The sequence below is a fragment of the Triticum dicoccoides genome, chromosome 2A (genome assembly GCF_002162155.2).
Source record: "Triticum dicoccoides isolate Atlit2015 ecotype Zavitan chromosome 2A, WEW_v2.0, whole genome shotgun sequence".
NCBI classification, from domain to species: Eukaryota; Viridiplantae; Streptophyta; class Magnoliopsida; order Poales; family Poaceae; genus Triticum; species Triticum dicoccoides.
Window position 1 is genome coordinate 1068411 of NC_041382.1, and position 16255 is coordinate 1084665.

Below are 16255 nucleotides of genomic sequence, written 5' to 3' on the forward strand. Positions count from 1 at the left end.
ACAATATGACGAAACAGATCACGATACTAAATACACCTTACTGAGAAATGTTCATCAGAGCATACCTCAGCTGAATAACAAAGTAGCACAAGAGAATCAAGAGACGAGCATACAGACAAACTATCTTAAGCTCGGCAAATTGAAATACACTGAACAACATAGTCATGCTACACATAATAAACAGAGGAAGATATATTATCACAATTATCTATCGGGACAAAGAGTGTAGAAGATAAACTACTAAAAAAACTGCAGTAGAGCAATCAATGGTGCGCAAAGATGACAGATGGTTTGGTAGACTAGTTCACTCTTCTGCAAAAGAATTGTGGCTGGTTGGAGGGACTTGGGATTCAACCCAGAAGATAAACTATCTCCGTTCTATTCTCCTTCAACGTGATGTTGATCAGTGATCAGACTTCAGTTGAATCCACTTGGTTAGCAGAGGAGGACGGTACATCATATGAGCATGGTTGCAGAGGAGGACGGTACATCATATGAGCATGGTTGCAGAGGAGGACGGTACATCATATGAGCATCAAGAGACTACTTTTTTGAATTCAATACTTTTTAATCCATTCATTTTTCAAAATTCAATACTTTTTTGAAATCTAGAACTTTTTTATATCCTGCATTATTGACAAAACAAAAGGAAAAAATTAGGGGGCGTCCTGGCCCGCACATGGGCCCACCCCAAAGGGCGTGTTGGGGAGCGAGGGGATGCGCGCGGCCGGGTTCCAGCACGCGGGTTGCTGAGTAGGAGGTCCCATCGACGATGATCGGTACAAATGCGTCATGACGCTCTAGGCCACCTCTACCTCCCATCCAACTCTCATGTCGTTCTGCTCTTCCAGGTTCATCGCCGCCAGTAGATCATCTGCGCCACTCGACTTCGATAAGCGACAACGTTGTCGGGCGACGGTTTTCTTGAACCTGGGGGTGTTCAACGGGCACAATGACTTGTATTCGCTTCGGCGCTTGGACCTCTCCAAGGTCGACTTGTTCTACCAGACACCTAAAGAAGCGGCCGCGCACACCAAGGTGGTGCTAATGCTCACGCCCGCCAAGGCCTCGGCGCGCAACACAAGGAGAACTGCAAGGCTGACTTGGCGATGGTGAAGATGGCAGCACCCAAGATCAAGCCGCCGACCACCCTGGTGACTGTGAGGCCGCCAGTGTGCCAGTCCTTATGGACGTTCATTTGCTTTGTGACTTTTCTTCGTGACAACCTCGGAGAACAAGGTCATCGTTGCCGACCATGCCAACCGCATCTTCCGCTTCGACACCGATACTGACTGCGTGCTCACATAGAATTCCGGAAGATCAACCTTGAAATTTTCCTCAAGGATAGCTTTGTATTGTATACCCGGCTTAGGCCCTGATTGGATTGGCGTTTCACAGCGCCATACGCGTGTAAATTATACAGACCTCCATCCGTCGTTTCCTTTTACAGATGAAAATCAAGTATGACCGGTGTCATACCCCTGTAAAGTAAATACAAGTGTATAAAAATACACTGATGCCAAGCGGGGCCTTAGTCTCCGACTTGGACAAGAGATATATTGTGTGATCAACCCTTTTCTGACAAGGATCGTGCTACGATCATTACGGTTATGTGGGCGATTTGGATGTCCCACAACAGACGTACGCATGATCAGGAGATCATCGATCCAGCCAGCTCGGTTAGACGAATTCGAGAAGATCTTGCGTTGCTGGACATTCCCGGACAGGCCTTCATACCTATGCCGGACCATGGTTGGCGACCTCCGAAAGCAAACTACATCAAGATCAACACTAACGCAGCGATCCACCGAGATTCAGGCATTGGAGGCCTCGCCCGTTCTTCCTTGGCATTCTTGGGTGCATGGTGCAAACCCCATCTAGGGGGCACAGATTCGTTCACTGCTAAGGTGCTCTCCTTACGCGATGGTACCATCTTCGCCCGGCTTCGCGGCTACACGCACGTGCAACTGGAATCTGACTGTCTAGAGGCAGTTGACCTCTGAAACTCTGGCTACACCGATCCCTCAGTCGTAGCACCAATTCTGTCTGAAATTAGAGAGCTTTCCAACAGTTTTTTGTTCTTCAGTATTACTCATGTAACTCGATTCGCTAACTCGAGTCGGACAGCTTCGTCTTGCAGTCCAAGGCGCAAGGTGGAGGTCCAGACCAGGTGCTTGCTTATTACGTACAATGTATCTTTACATCTATTTCAGCCACTCTTTCGCTGACACATCTTCTTCTTCGCAGGTGGACATGGAGAAGCTTGTGTCATCGCTTCCTCTCCATCTTCTTGCTCTAAGTTTGGATGTCGGAAGAGGTTCAGATTTGTCATATGTGCTCCGTGGCGTGCGCTTTTTGCATTCTTTGTCTGAGCTAGCAACTCGCCACACAAAGCTGGAGCAGGTAACTTGCTCGTCCGCTTCATCATATATCAATTTCTTACCCTGCTCATTTGAATCTTGATGTTCTGCGACTTCTCTCTTTCTCCATGTCATAGTTGACTCATGAATCACATCATATGGTCTTTGTGTCTTGTCTCCGATAAAGCTTAATTCGTTCAGTAATTTTGCTTTTACTGTATGATTATAAATGCTAAATGAGTAAAAGATGAGCATCGAGTCACAATCCTTGTTTATCTTCGTGCAGGTTCTTCTGGATGATGTGAAGTTATCTGAACAAGTTATGGACCTGATATTCTATCTGCTGTCCGTTCTGTCCCACTGGAAGAAGGTTCGGCAACCACCAAATTATTTAGTGAGGGCGGCATGCCTATACTTAACTGTTACCATTTCATACTAATTTCTGGTAACAGCTATTGTTCTAAATTAGGAAGATCATCTCGGCGCTTCTCCCTTCATACATTCATCACTTGTAGCAGGAAGTCTTCATCTGATGACGAGTTACTTCTCATCTCTGTGGCATGAACTTGTTCATAATCTTCTTGCACATCCAAAGGTAAGTAGTTGGTAACCCGTATGGTAATTTAGTGATTATTTCGTTTCATGGCTTGATTCTGAAGAAACTGTGAAATATGAAAGCATATAGCTAGCTTCCAGAATTTATAACATGTTAATGTTTAAATTCTACTCCGGTTTTAGTTCAATTCCATGTTGCTGCCCCCTTGCATAAGATTTTTTTTAGAAGAAAAGGGCAGAGCCCCTGTTCCATTTCATTTGCAGAAACGAAACCAAGATGTCCAGATCCAGTTATTACAGGTGAAAACGCACACGGTCCCTTGCATAAGATTTCCAGAAAATAGATTAACTTAGACTAATCTAGTGTGTGGAACAATACTTTAATTTAGTGACACACATACATCTTCCTGTGTTTCTGGTAAAAGAAGTGAGTATGTACTCAAATATGTTACTGTTTCTGTATATCATTACATGGTGTATGCCCCTTGAGGATATTGACTCAAGAAGTTACTAAACGCAGGAGCTCTGTAGAAATGGAGGTATACTGTCACTCTCGATTACGATATTGAAGCCCAGAATGGCTGAAAGGATCAACTGATATCGCTTCTTCCATTTCCAGACAGAAGGCTAAAATCCTTTCTATTGTAAATTTGTTATGAGTCTTGAATTACTTTGTTTTTCAAGTACTAGTACTGTGTACTGCCAGTGTTGAGTTTATAACTAATGCCTGGTATAAACACTCTGTAGTTGTTACAACTGTGTGAATCTGAAAGTATTTCTTACCTCGATGAAGTCGCCACTTTACCAAAGAGCATGCAACTAGGGCTGGAGGTTAGTTCTGACCACAGCTGGGGATGAAATAACTCATTTTTTGCAGCATCTGAAAATATCATTCAGTTGCTATCAAATTTATCACAATGATTGCTGCAGGTTCTTGATTTGCTGAAGATCGCATTTGGAAGGAAACAGAAACCTGCTGCCGGTTCGCATGATAAGAGTTACCCCATGGGTTCTGTGCTTATCAGTGCATTGTGCCTCGTTGACGTCTTTTCTGATGTTTCAAACTTTAGATCTTCCTTCATAACTAATACTGTAAGCTTTGAAACAGACTGCCTTTATTAATACCTACTTTGATAGGGTTATATATCGTCTTTTTGCAACTGCAAAACTGTTACTTTAGCGAATTTAATTTTTGTTCATCTTTTCTGCAGATTCCCTTTCTGACGCAAATTTTGGCGACTCCTCATGATGAGTTTGTCTCGAGTTGGTGCTCTGTAGATCTGCCAGTGATGGAAGATGACACTAATCTGGATTATGATCCATTTGGTGCAGCTGACCTGGCACTGTTAGCTGCTTCAAATGTGCTGACTGAAGCTAAAGTTAACTATTCATGCAATTTTTGCTCTATCAGCATGCCTTCAATACAATATGAACAGACAAGAACATCCTGTGTGGTGAAAATAATAGCAAATTTGCACGTCTTTGTTCCAAACATATGCGAAGATCAGATCTTCTCTCAGTAGCTATGAGATGCCGTACGATTTTTTGTGTAACCTTGTTAAACGCAAGTTCCATTGCCATGTATGTTAACAGAGCAAGAAAGAGACCTCTTTCTTCAGAAATTTCAGAAATACTTGTTATCAGAGAGTCCCAAGCCATCATTGGACCATCCAGCGGCTGATGAGATCACTATAGTTTGTACAAACTTGGGTACAGTCACTTGTCTTTTTTGTTTTGCAATTTATTGTGATTATGTTAATTCATCTCCATTGCATACTTAACTTCTTCTTTTGCTTGGTTTGCAGGATCTTTGTGTTGGAATAATTATGCATCTCTGGGATGCCATTAGCAGGAACTGATTGCATCTAGATCACCTAAAAGCATGAACAGAGAAGGGTTTAGGGGATCATTACATGTCACGGCAGTGGACATGATCGCCTGCTTGGTGCAGGCTTGATGCAGGGGTGATGTAGTCGAAGTAGAGGTTCTCCTCGACGTCCTGATTCCTTCAGGGCGCCACCGGCACTGCCCAGGGACAGCGGCGGCGGCTGGCTTAGGTCTTCCCGTCGCTGCAGCACTCCCCCTGATCGGATGGGGTGAGAGAATATCGGAAGGAGAGTAAACCTTACGTGAATTGTGATCTCGCAGGTGGCCAGCTCTCTCCCGTATCCTTTTAATATGGCGCTGGCGACAGGGGACCCAAAACCTGAGTTGGTTTTTGGGCGCCCCCGATCAGGGCGCGTTAGTTCTGATCGAGGCTCACGTACGTTGGTACGTGGACCCTTTCACTTACCGTTATCCCTTTATTTTTTTCTGTCAGACTAATAGATCTAACTGGCTTGTTTAAGCCGTCAGATCAAAACCAACATTCTCCCCCTTGATCGTTAGGCTTAACTTCATTCGCCCATTCTACATAGGAATGATGTACCAAAGTGAGGTGTTACTACAGCTCGAAACGCTATAGAACCTCAACACTTATAGCACACCCTCCTATTTTAAAATGGAAAACATTTTGCTAATTGGGGACTGGTTTATTTTAATGGTCCTCTTATTCCAGAATCATAAGGCTTCCAGTAGTCCCATGCCGGCAACATGCTCACGAAAAATACTGGGTGGTAAGCCTTTTGTTAGCGGATCCGCAAGCATATGCTTCGTTCTTATGTGTTTAACATCAACTGTTTGATCCTGGATTCTATCTTTCACAACACGATACTTTATGTCAATGTGTTTGGCAGCATTACTTGACCTGTTGTTACTCGTATAGAAAACTGCCGGTTCATTATCGCAGTACAATAAAATTGGTTTAGATATGCTGTCAACCACTTTAAGTCCAGGAATAAAATTCTTCAGCCATACAGCCTGCCCGGTGGCCTCGTAACATGCTACAAATTCTGCTTGCATCGTAGATCCAGCAGTTAATGTTTGTTTGGCGCTTTTCCATGATATAACTCCTCCCACGAGTGTGAATATATAACCTGACGTGGATCTCTTACTATCTCCACACGCGGCAAAATCAGAGTCTGAATAACCAACAATTTCTAGGTTATCATTCTTTTATATGTAAGCATGAAATCCTTAGTTCCTTGCATATAACGCAAGACTTTCTTTGCGGCCTTCCAGTGGTCCAGTCCTGGATTTGATTGGTATCTGCCAAGCATCCCAGTTACAAAACATAAATCTGGGTGTGTACACACTTGAGCATACATGATGCTTCCGACAGCTGAAGCATAAGGAACCGACTTCATCTGATCAGTTTCACATTGGTTCCTCGGACATTGAAATGTCCCAAACTTATCGCCCTTAACTATAGGAGCAGGTGAGGGTTAGCACTTATGCATATTGAATTTTTTCAGTACTCTCTCAAAGTATGCCTTTTGAGATAGTCCTAACGTTCCTCTGGACCTATCTTGATGAATCTCGATGCCGAGGACATACGAGGCTTCACCAATATCTTTCATATCAAAACTAGATGACAGAAAATTCTTGGTCTCATGCAGCATATCCTTATCGCTACATGCCAACAATACGTCATCAACGTATAGGACTAAAAATGTGAACTTACTGCCTTTAAACTTAACGTATATGCAGTTGTCCACAACATTTTCGGTGAAACCAAAAGTTTTGATAATTGTATCAAACTTGAGGTACCACTCTCTTGAAGCTTGCTTCAAGCCATAAATCGATTTCTTTAGACGACATGCCAAATGTTCCTTCCCTTCCACAACAAATCCTTCTGGCTGAGCCATGTAAACGTTTTCTTTAAGTCACCATTTAGAAATGCCGTTTTAACATCCATTTGGTGTAGTTCTAGGTCGTAATGAGCTACTAATGCCATTATTATTCTGAAAGAATCCTTGGTTGACACAGGAGAGAAGGTTTGCTTATAATCAATGCCTTCTCTCTGTGTATACCCTTTTGCCACTAGCCTTGCCTTGAACCGTTCGACATTCCCTTTGGAACCATACTTGGTTTTTGTAGACCCACTTGCAGCCTAATTTCTTAGCTACATCGGAAACTTCTACTAAGTCCCATACGTCGTTTGAGCCCATAGATTTCAACTCGTCTTCCATGGCAACCAACCATTTGGACGAATTTTCTCTTTTAATGGCTTCCTTATAGGAGGTTGGATCCTCCACCTTTCCCATATCATTCATGTCCTCCATTAGAAAAGTGATATAATCATCTGATATGGATTTCTTCCTCTCATGCCGTGGTCTACCCATGGGCGGAGGTGGTGGTGGAACATCATCATTTTCATTATTTTCTTGGAGATCCTCATTTGTGTTTGGATTCTCATTATTAGTTTCTAGATCACCATTCGACCGAGAGACTGAACCATGAGATTCAGGATCATCAGATGTCACATTTCTTCGTATTGGAAAAACAATCTCTTGGATAGTCGGGGATGGCACACAAACCCGCTTCTCCTCAAGATCGATCTCCCTTAAATTTGTGACCTCATTATCCTAAAAAAATACCGCTTGTCTAGTCTCCACAAATTTGGTGGTGTGACTTGGACAATAAAAACGATATCCCTTTCCCCTATGAGGGTATCCAACGAAAAAACAACTGACTGTTTTTGGATCCAATTTCTTAAGTTGTGGATTGAAAACTTTAGCTTCAGCAGGGCAACCCCACACCCGTAAGTAATTCAAGCTCGGTTTCTTTCCCGCCCACATCTCGTAAGGTGTGTTTGGTGCTGACTTAGTTGGATCAAGATTTAGTATGTGTGCAGCTGTCTTTAATGCCTCTATCCACAGGCTTACTGGTAAACTCGAGTGACTAAGCATGCTTCGCACCATATCCATAAGGGTGCGGTTGCGACGCTCGGCCACACCATTTTGTTGTGGTTCACCAGGCATTGAGTATTGAGCAATGATTCCATTTTCAGATAAGAACTTGGCAAAAGGTCCAGGAATCTGCCCATAAGGAGCATGCCTATCATAATACTCTCCCCCGCGATCAGACCGTACAACTTTGATTTTCGCGTTCAGTTGATTTTCAACCTCCGCTTTATAGACTTTGAATTTCTCCAAAGCTTTCGATCGGTCACGTATGGGATAAATATATCCATAGCGGGAAAAGTCGTCTGTGAATGTAATGAATGAATCAAAACCATCTACAGACTTAACATTAAGGGGTCCACATATGTCGGTGTGAATTAATTCTAAAACCCCTGTGGCTCTTACTGCTCCTTTCTTAATTGTTTTTGCAAATTTTCCTTTAATGCAGTCAACACATTTGTCTGCATCTGATAAGTCTAATGGGAGGAGTATTTCATTTTTAACTAAGCATTCCATTCTCCCCCTCGAAATGTGGCCCAAACGACAATGCCACAATTTCGAAGAATTACTAACTCCTTTCCATTTCTTCTCAACATTAATTTCATCACTCACATGCATAACGGAATCATTATTAAGAGATAACATGTATAGTTGGCCTCGTCTAACACCGATGCCTACATTCTTATTACATTTGATCAAAGCAAATTGTTTCTTGCTAAAATGGCACTCATACATATCATCATCTAAACGAGAAACTGAAATCAAATTCCTACTTAAGGTAGGCACATAAATAACATTATTCAATCTAAGAGTGTGGCCAGTGTGTAGCTGCAACGTGAGAGATCCCACAGCTTCAACATCGGCCTCAACTCCGTTCGCAACCTTAAGCTTTCTTGTTCCTCCTCTTATAGTTTGGATCGTATCGAATCCCTGCATCGAGTTAGCAACGTGAGTGGTTGCCCCTGAATCAATCCACCATGACTTTATAGAAAAATCGACATAAAGAGATTCATCTACAAAAGTAATTTCATCAATACCTCTTTTGTTCATCCATTTTAGAAAGCCTGGGCAGTCCCTTTGATAGTGTCCCTCCTCTTTGCGGAAGTTACAAGCATTTTCTCTAGCAGTGGAGCTGCTAGGAGTAGAAGAAGAACTGCCGGCTTCTTTACCCTTGAATGCCTTAGGGTTGAATGGCTTAGTGCCTTCTTTCTTGACTTGCTTTTTCTGAGGCTTGGGAAAACCTTGCCCGTCATGGTTTCTCTTGTTAGAGCCAACATGAAAAACATGGTCTTTCTTCTGCCCCATGATCCTCTCTTCCTCCTGACGATCCTTGCGGTCATCTCAGAGAGTGGCCATTTTTCCCTTAGAGAGTTATAGTTGACCTTAAATTGTTCAAACTCTTCTGGAAGAGACTCAAAAATAATTATGACAAGAAGGGCTTCACTTAAAGAACACTCCAAAGCCTTAAGTTTGGTGTAAGCATTTACCACCCTCAGTATGTGTTGCCTAACGTTTCCGTCAATAGTGTATTTCCGAAGAAGTTTAGCAAAAAGCTCATGAGCATACACTTTGTCGGAGCCTTTAAATTGCTCCTCCATTTCAGTGAGGAATTCTTTAGCAGTGTCTTTCTTAGGGAGTGCTTCAGAAATGTCCGGCGATATTGTCAGTTTCATGATGAGAAGCGCATACCCTGTAGCATCATAATTCTTCTTGAGTTCTGCATACCCTGTAGCATCTGCAATAGGTGCCACAGGTTTTTCTTCCCTCAAGGCATAGTCAAATTCATTACAACCCAAACATAATACGACTTGGGACTTCCAACGAGGGAAATTACTCCCCGTAAGTGGTTCGATCGTGTCGGACCGAAATGGAGCGGAAGCTGAAATCATCATAAAAATTCATAAGTAAACTTGCATGATTATAAATTTACGTTGGTAAATAAACAAACATGCCAAGTATTTAATTTCAACTCCATGTCAAAACACCGTTGGACAGAAAAAACATGGAATTAAAATATCATAGGGGATGACTCATAATGATAAAACAACGTTGGTCCGAATTAAAATTAGAGTCATTTCATTCTGAATTTAAACATCAACATGAAAGAAAATATCATTGTTTTTGATGTCTAAAAATTCATCATGCAAAACACATAATAAATCCTGAATAAAAAATCTCGTTGGTTCAATTTTACCCAGAATAATAATGTGTTCATTTTATTTTTAGGCATTTTCTGTTTTAAACAGTGCAAAACATGAAAGATATTAACTTACAGTGCACTGGAAAACACAGAAAAATGCGACGGCCCAAAATACCCACAGTTATTCAATAGCCCAACCGAGCAGCGAAAAACCGTAATAAAAAAACGCGCTGGGCTAAGGCAACCTAGGCTGAAGCCCATGGCCGAAAATGGCCCATTAATGCCCGCCGGCCCGAGTCGGCACTCCGCGTCGCTGTGAGCCGTCCGATCGAATTGGACGACTGGCGCGGCATGCGGCCGGAACAAAAATGCCGACCGGCCTAACCCTAGTCTCACTTTCTCCCCTGACTCCCCGCGTTTAGCGCTACAGAGAGCGGCGGCGACATTCAACGGCGGCTCGAGGCGCGCCGGCCATGGCGGCGCGGCGGCTGCGCTCGCCGGAGGAGCGTGCAGCAGGATGAATCCCGCACGCTCCCCCGTCGAACGTGGCCCCGGCGTCCGTGCTTCATGGCGCATCAAGGGAGGAGGGACGCCGGCCACCGCGACATGACGGGCGACGGCGATGAGCTCGTCCATTCAAGTAGCGGCGGTGGCGGCTAGTAGACGTTCCACGCGTCGCTCCGGTGGGAGGCGACGGCGTCGCGGCGTCTCCGCCCTCGCACTACGGTGGACGCAGTGCGGGCCCCGAAGGGAAAGGCGGCTACGCGGCGCATTAGGTGAGGATTCTCCTCATTCTTCTCCAATTCGTGTACATAGTGCGTGATTTGTGGTGAAAACACTCCTAATTTCAGAATTAGGGTTCTTTCGAATTGGGGAAAAATTCTAGGGTTCTTGAACATGGGAGGGTTTGCTACTGTTGATCCCTCTGCCTTCTAATTTGTTTATCAAAAACCGGAATCAGTACTTAAACATGATTGATTCTAATTAACCGTGACATAACCATGAGCATTAATCTTTAACATGGGTTAATTAAAAGGAACTGACATTAACAGTAATGATTCGAAGCATAATTAGTGTATCACATAATTATTTGCAGATGGCAATTGGCATGAACGTCAAATAGTAGCATGATCATAGGGCTAAACTTGCAATCATGATCTTAAAAACCCTAAACCTGACTTTATCTAAAACTTGATGTTGATCTACAGATAAATAATGTAGGGACCTATTGCAATCAAAATTGGCGACTGATACCATTGTTGGAATAATTATGCATCTCTGGGATGCCATTAGCAAGAACTGATTGCATCTAGATCACCTAAAAGCATGAACAGAGAAGGGTTTAGGGGATCCTTACATGTCACGGTAATGGACATGATCGCTTGCGTGGTGCAGGCTTGATGCAGGGGTGATGTAGTCGAAGTAGAGGTTCTCCTCGACGTCCTGATTCCTTCATGGCGCCACCGGCACTGCACAGGGACAACGGCGGCGGCTGGCTTAGGTCTTCCCGTCGCTGCAGCACTCCCCCTGATCGGATGGGGTGAGAGAATATCGGGAGGAGAGTAAACCTTACGTGAATTGTGATCTCGCAGGTGGCCAGCTCTCTCCCGTATCCTTTTAATATGGCGCTGGCGACAGGGGACCCAAAACCTGAGATGGTTTTTGGGCGCCCCCGATCAGAGCGCGTTAGTTCTGATCGAGGCTCACGTACGTTGGTACGTGGACCCTTTCACTTATCGTTATCCCTTTATTTATTTTCTGTTAGACTAATAGATCTAACTGGCCTGTTTAAGCCGTCAGATCAAAACCAACACTTTGTCCCATTATGCTAAATCATTGATCCCTGGCAACTTGTTAAATGAGGAAGATGCGCAACTATTAAGGTGGGTAATGTCATTCTGACTGGTCCTGGTGTGCCACATAGAAACAGTATTCTTTATGCTTCTCTTGTTGTATGCCTGATTGGTTTGAATTTGTTGCACTCATCCGACAACTTCTTTGTTGATGCTTCTCTAAACTTTACTTTTCCTCTCTGCAGTGATTTTGCTTATAAGTTGCAACGTTGGGGACGCGGCTCCTGTGACGTACGGCCCACACACTGCCGTGTGGGCCCAGACCCACCTGCCAGTGGCCCCACGTCAGGGGATCCTGCTCCCAACATTGGTGTAAATCGCAAGTTGGACAGAGAATATCGCAGGTTTGTTTGCTTTACTCATTTATTATTCTTTTCAAAGCATCATGTTTAGGGTCTCTCTTCTTCTCTGGTTCTCAAGGGATAATCTGTAAAAGTAGTAAATTACATTTCTACAAGGATAGTTTAAAAGTGCATACTGCCCTCAAGCAAAGTCACTGTTTCTTTTGTATGGTTGTTGTGATGGGTGTGCTCAGTGTGTGTGTGTAAACTACAAAATAGCCTGGAGCCATGCATTGGGTGGCAGCTTCACACTTCTTAGCAGTCTACTGAAAGTTGTTGCCAGTACCTCAATTTCTCATGTTAGATGATTTCATTATGTGATGTTTTAGGTGGCAAAAAGTGATGTCACATCAGAAATGAAGGTAGACTTGCAACCGGTGCAGCAGCCCCAGCCAACAAGGGCTGGTGTTCCAGACCCCAATATGGATAAGGATGCCCCTCCTAAGGTAACATTGTTGATTGCCTTAATATTGGCCATTGACTAGGTATTGTATTTGATCCCAATGCAATCCGAAATTGATGCTAGCAGGATGTGCAAAACATCGAAGAGTCTTTGGCGACACCCCCCATGAAACAAGATGGAAATGCTAGGGATGAGATATTGAGACTCCAAGAAACCGTGCCACTAGGTACAAATGCCGGGGTCCTGCAAAATTCAGTCGGTCAGAACCTAATCCATCTTGGCGTTGCGAGAACGACTAGCGTGGGCTATCCGGGTCCCAGTACTGCTACCAGCATGGAGTTCCCACGCTGCAGAAGTGTAGACCATTTCAAAACACCAGAACCTAGCAAGGAAAGTGGTCTCCGGGCCGGGACGAGGATGAGAGGCAGCCTGCTAGTCGACTACACAAGACATGATGACGAGCCGCCCGTTCACAAGATCATTGTCATTCGAGCCTGGCCACCCCGTTCTGCTGATCGACAAGGAAGGGAACGAAGTCGACAGGGGCGAGATCTTCCAGGTTGAGGGCAGGGCCCAAGGGAAGAGCCTGGCGGAGAGCCACATCTGCATCATCGACGTCACCGAGCTCAAGGTCGAGAAGTGGAGGGAGATTCCCCACCCTTCCGAGGCATCTGGAAGGACATTCCAGGAGGCAGAGTCGAGGCATGGTGGCGTGATGAGGGTGGCCTGGGATGTTGTCAGGCTCGCCCCAGTAGCGACGTACGTAGGGTGGTTGGTTCTCTTTTGTGGTGTCTGGAATGTAGAAAGGAGCTGCCGTCGGCCCCGTCTGGCTGGGCATCGACAAGGTACAAACAGCAAGTAGAGAGAAGCTTCCTGTCAATCTAGGATCTAAATCTTGGAGGCCGGCTCTTATTGTAACTATTGTTTGGTGAAAGCCAGCCTCCCTCCCTGTCATCTGTCAATGACCATGTGTATCCTTATGTTGCATCCTCTTCTTAGGGTTTACTAATTCTATTATATCCGCCGCAACACTAGTTTGTTGCCGTGTGACATACAAACAAATGTATCTTTCGTTTCTGATAATTGAGAATGTTCGGAATTCTTTCGTGACCCGCGGTGCTTGGGTTCAAACTTTTAGGTTGGGGAAGCAGGTGCAGTTATACATGCAAAATCCATATACATGATCACAGGAAATGCGCAATCTCAGTTCCGGCGAAAACCTGAAGATGCTCTTCATGTATCCATCAAAAGGGCGCTTCTCGGAGAGGGGACTCCTTTTGTTGTTGTGCAAATAAAGAAAATGCCAATGTGCTTTCAATTATGTATCCGTCCTTTTGAGGTTGTGCCCCCCTCGGGGCACCCCCTAGGTGCAGTTCTGGCCCATTGGGTGTCTTCTGGCCCATAAAAAATCTGCAGAAAGTTTCGCGGTGTTTGGACTCTGTTTGATATTGATTTCCTGCGATGTAAAAAACATGCAGAAAACAACAACTGACACATGGCACTATGTCAATAGGTTAGTACCAGAAAGTGATATCAAATGACTACCAAATGATTGTAAAACATCCAAGAATGATAATATAACAGCATGGAACAATCAAAAATTATAGATACGTTGGAGACGTATCATTTGCCTTAGCCACTTCGAGAAAATTATGCAGGCCCTCAATATACTCGCAGGTGCATCTGTCACCGTACATCCATTACCGGTCCGTCTTCGTGAATTATATAATTAAGTGTATCAAAAACCATTACAGAAAATCATGAATAGAAAAGTGACCAAATTAATACAAGTTCATCATTACCTTAAACCAAAGAACAGTAGTGATTGATACGTCTCCGTCGTATCTACTTTTCCAAACACTTTTGCCCTTGTTTTGGACTCTAACTTGTATGATTTGAATGGAACTAACCCGGACTGACGCCGTTTTCAGCAGAATTGCCATGGTGTTGTTTTATGTGCAGAAAACAAAAGTTCTCGGAATGACCTGAAACTCCACGAAATATCTTAGAATAAATAATAAAAAAATCCTCGCCAAAGATGAAGACCAGGGGGCCCACACCCTGTCCACGAGGGTGGGGGGGCGCGCCCCTCCCCCCTGGGTGCGCCCCCTACCTCATGGGCCCCCTGGTGGCCCTCCGACGCCAACTCCAACTCCATGTATTGGCTTTCGAGGAGAAAAAAAATCAGAGAGAAAGTTTCATCGCGTTTTACGATACGAAGCCGCCGCCAAGCCCTAATCTCTCTCGGGAGGGCTGATCTGGAGTCCATTCGGGGCTTCGGAGAGGGGGATTCGTCGCCGTCGTCATCATCAACCATCCTCCATCACCAATTTCATGATGCTCACCGCCGTGCGTGAGTAATTGCATCGTAGGCTTGCTGGATGGTGATGGGTTGGATGAGATTTATCATGTAATCGAGTTAGTTTTGTTAGGGTTTGATCCCTAGTATCCACTATGTTCTGAGATTGATGTTGCTATGACTTTGCTATGCTTAATGCTTGTCACTAGGGCCCGAGTGCCATGATTTCAGATCTGAACCTATTATGTTTTCATGAATATATGTGAGTTCTAGATCCTATCTTGCAAGTCTATAGTCACGTACTATGTGTTATGATCCGGCAACCCCGAAGTGACAATAATCGGGACCACTCCCAGTGATGACCATAGTTTGAGGAGTTCATGTATTCACTATGTGTTAATGCTTTGTTCCGGTTCTCTATTATAAGGAGGCCTTAATATCCCTTAGTTTCCAATAGGACCCCGCTGCCACGGGAGGGTAGGACAAAAGATGTCATGCAAGTTCTTTTCCATAAGCACGTATGACTATTTACGGAATACATGCCTACATTATATTGATGAACTGGAGCTAGTTCTGTGTCACCCTATGTTATGACTGTTACATGATGAAACACATCCGGCATAATTATCCATCATTGATCCGGTGCCTACGAGTTTTCCATATACTGGTTTACGCTTATTTACTTTTCTGTTGCTACTGTTACAATCACTACAAAAATACCAAAAACATTACTTTTGTTGTCTTTACTTTGTTACCATTATCACCACTATCATATTACTTTGCTACTAAACACTTTGCTGCAGATACTAAGTTTCCAGGTGTGGTTGAATTGACAACTCAGCTGCTAATACTTGAGAATATTCTTTGGCTCCCCTTGTGTCGAATCAACAAATTTGGGTTGAATACTTTACCCTCGAAAACTGTTGCGATCCCCTATACTTGTGAGTTATCAAGACCTTTTTCTGGCGCCGTTGCCGGGGAGCATAGCTCTATTCTTTGAGTCACTTGGGATTTATATCTGCTGGAAACTATGAAGAACTTGAAAGACGCTAAGACAAAAAAATTTCCCTCAACTACGAGGGGAGGTAAGGAACTGCCATCTAGCTCTGCACTTGATTCACCTTCTGTTATGAGTAAGCTAGCGACACCTAAACCTACTACTGCTATGAATTCTGATATGTCACATGTTATTGATGATGCCACTTCTGCTATGCATGATACTTATGATGAAACTACTTCTATGCTTGATACTATTGTGCCACTTGGTGAATTTCTAGATGAGCAAATTTCTAAGTCTAGAGAAAGAGAAATTAGTGAACCTGAACACGATGATGTTAGTGATGATGAACCTATGCCTGTTATTCCTGAGGGTTATCTTTTTAATAATGAATCTTATGAAGCTATTCTTGCTTGTCCGGATAAACCTGAACGTAAGAGGTTACTAATTAAGTGGAGTAAGGAATCTTTTAGAGGTAGGATGAGACCCGACCCTGCTTTTGCTACTTCACCTATCTGTGTTC

At 43.9% G+C, this 16255-nt stretch overlaps 1 pseudogene; it reads left to right on the forward strand.

The window, feature by feature from the left end:
• Positions 1-831: 831 nt before the first annotated feature.
• The window catches only part of LOC119352576, a 35594-nt pseudogene continuing 20170 nt past the window's right edge, over positions 832-16255 (forward strand).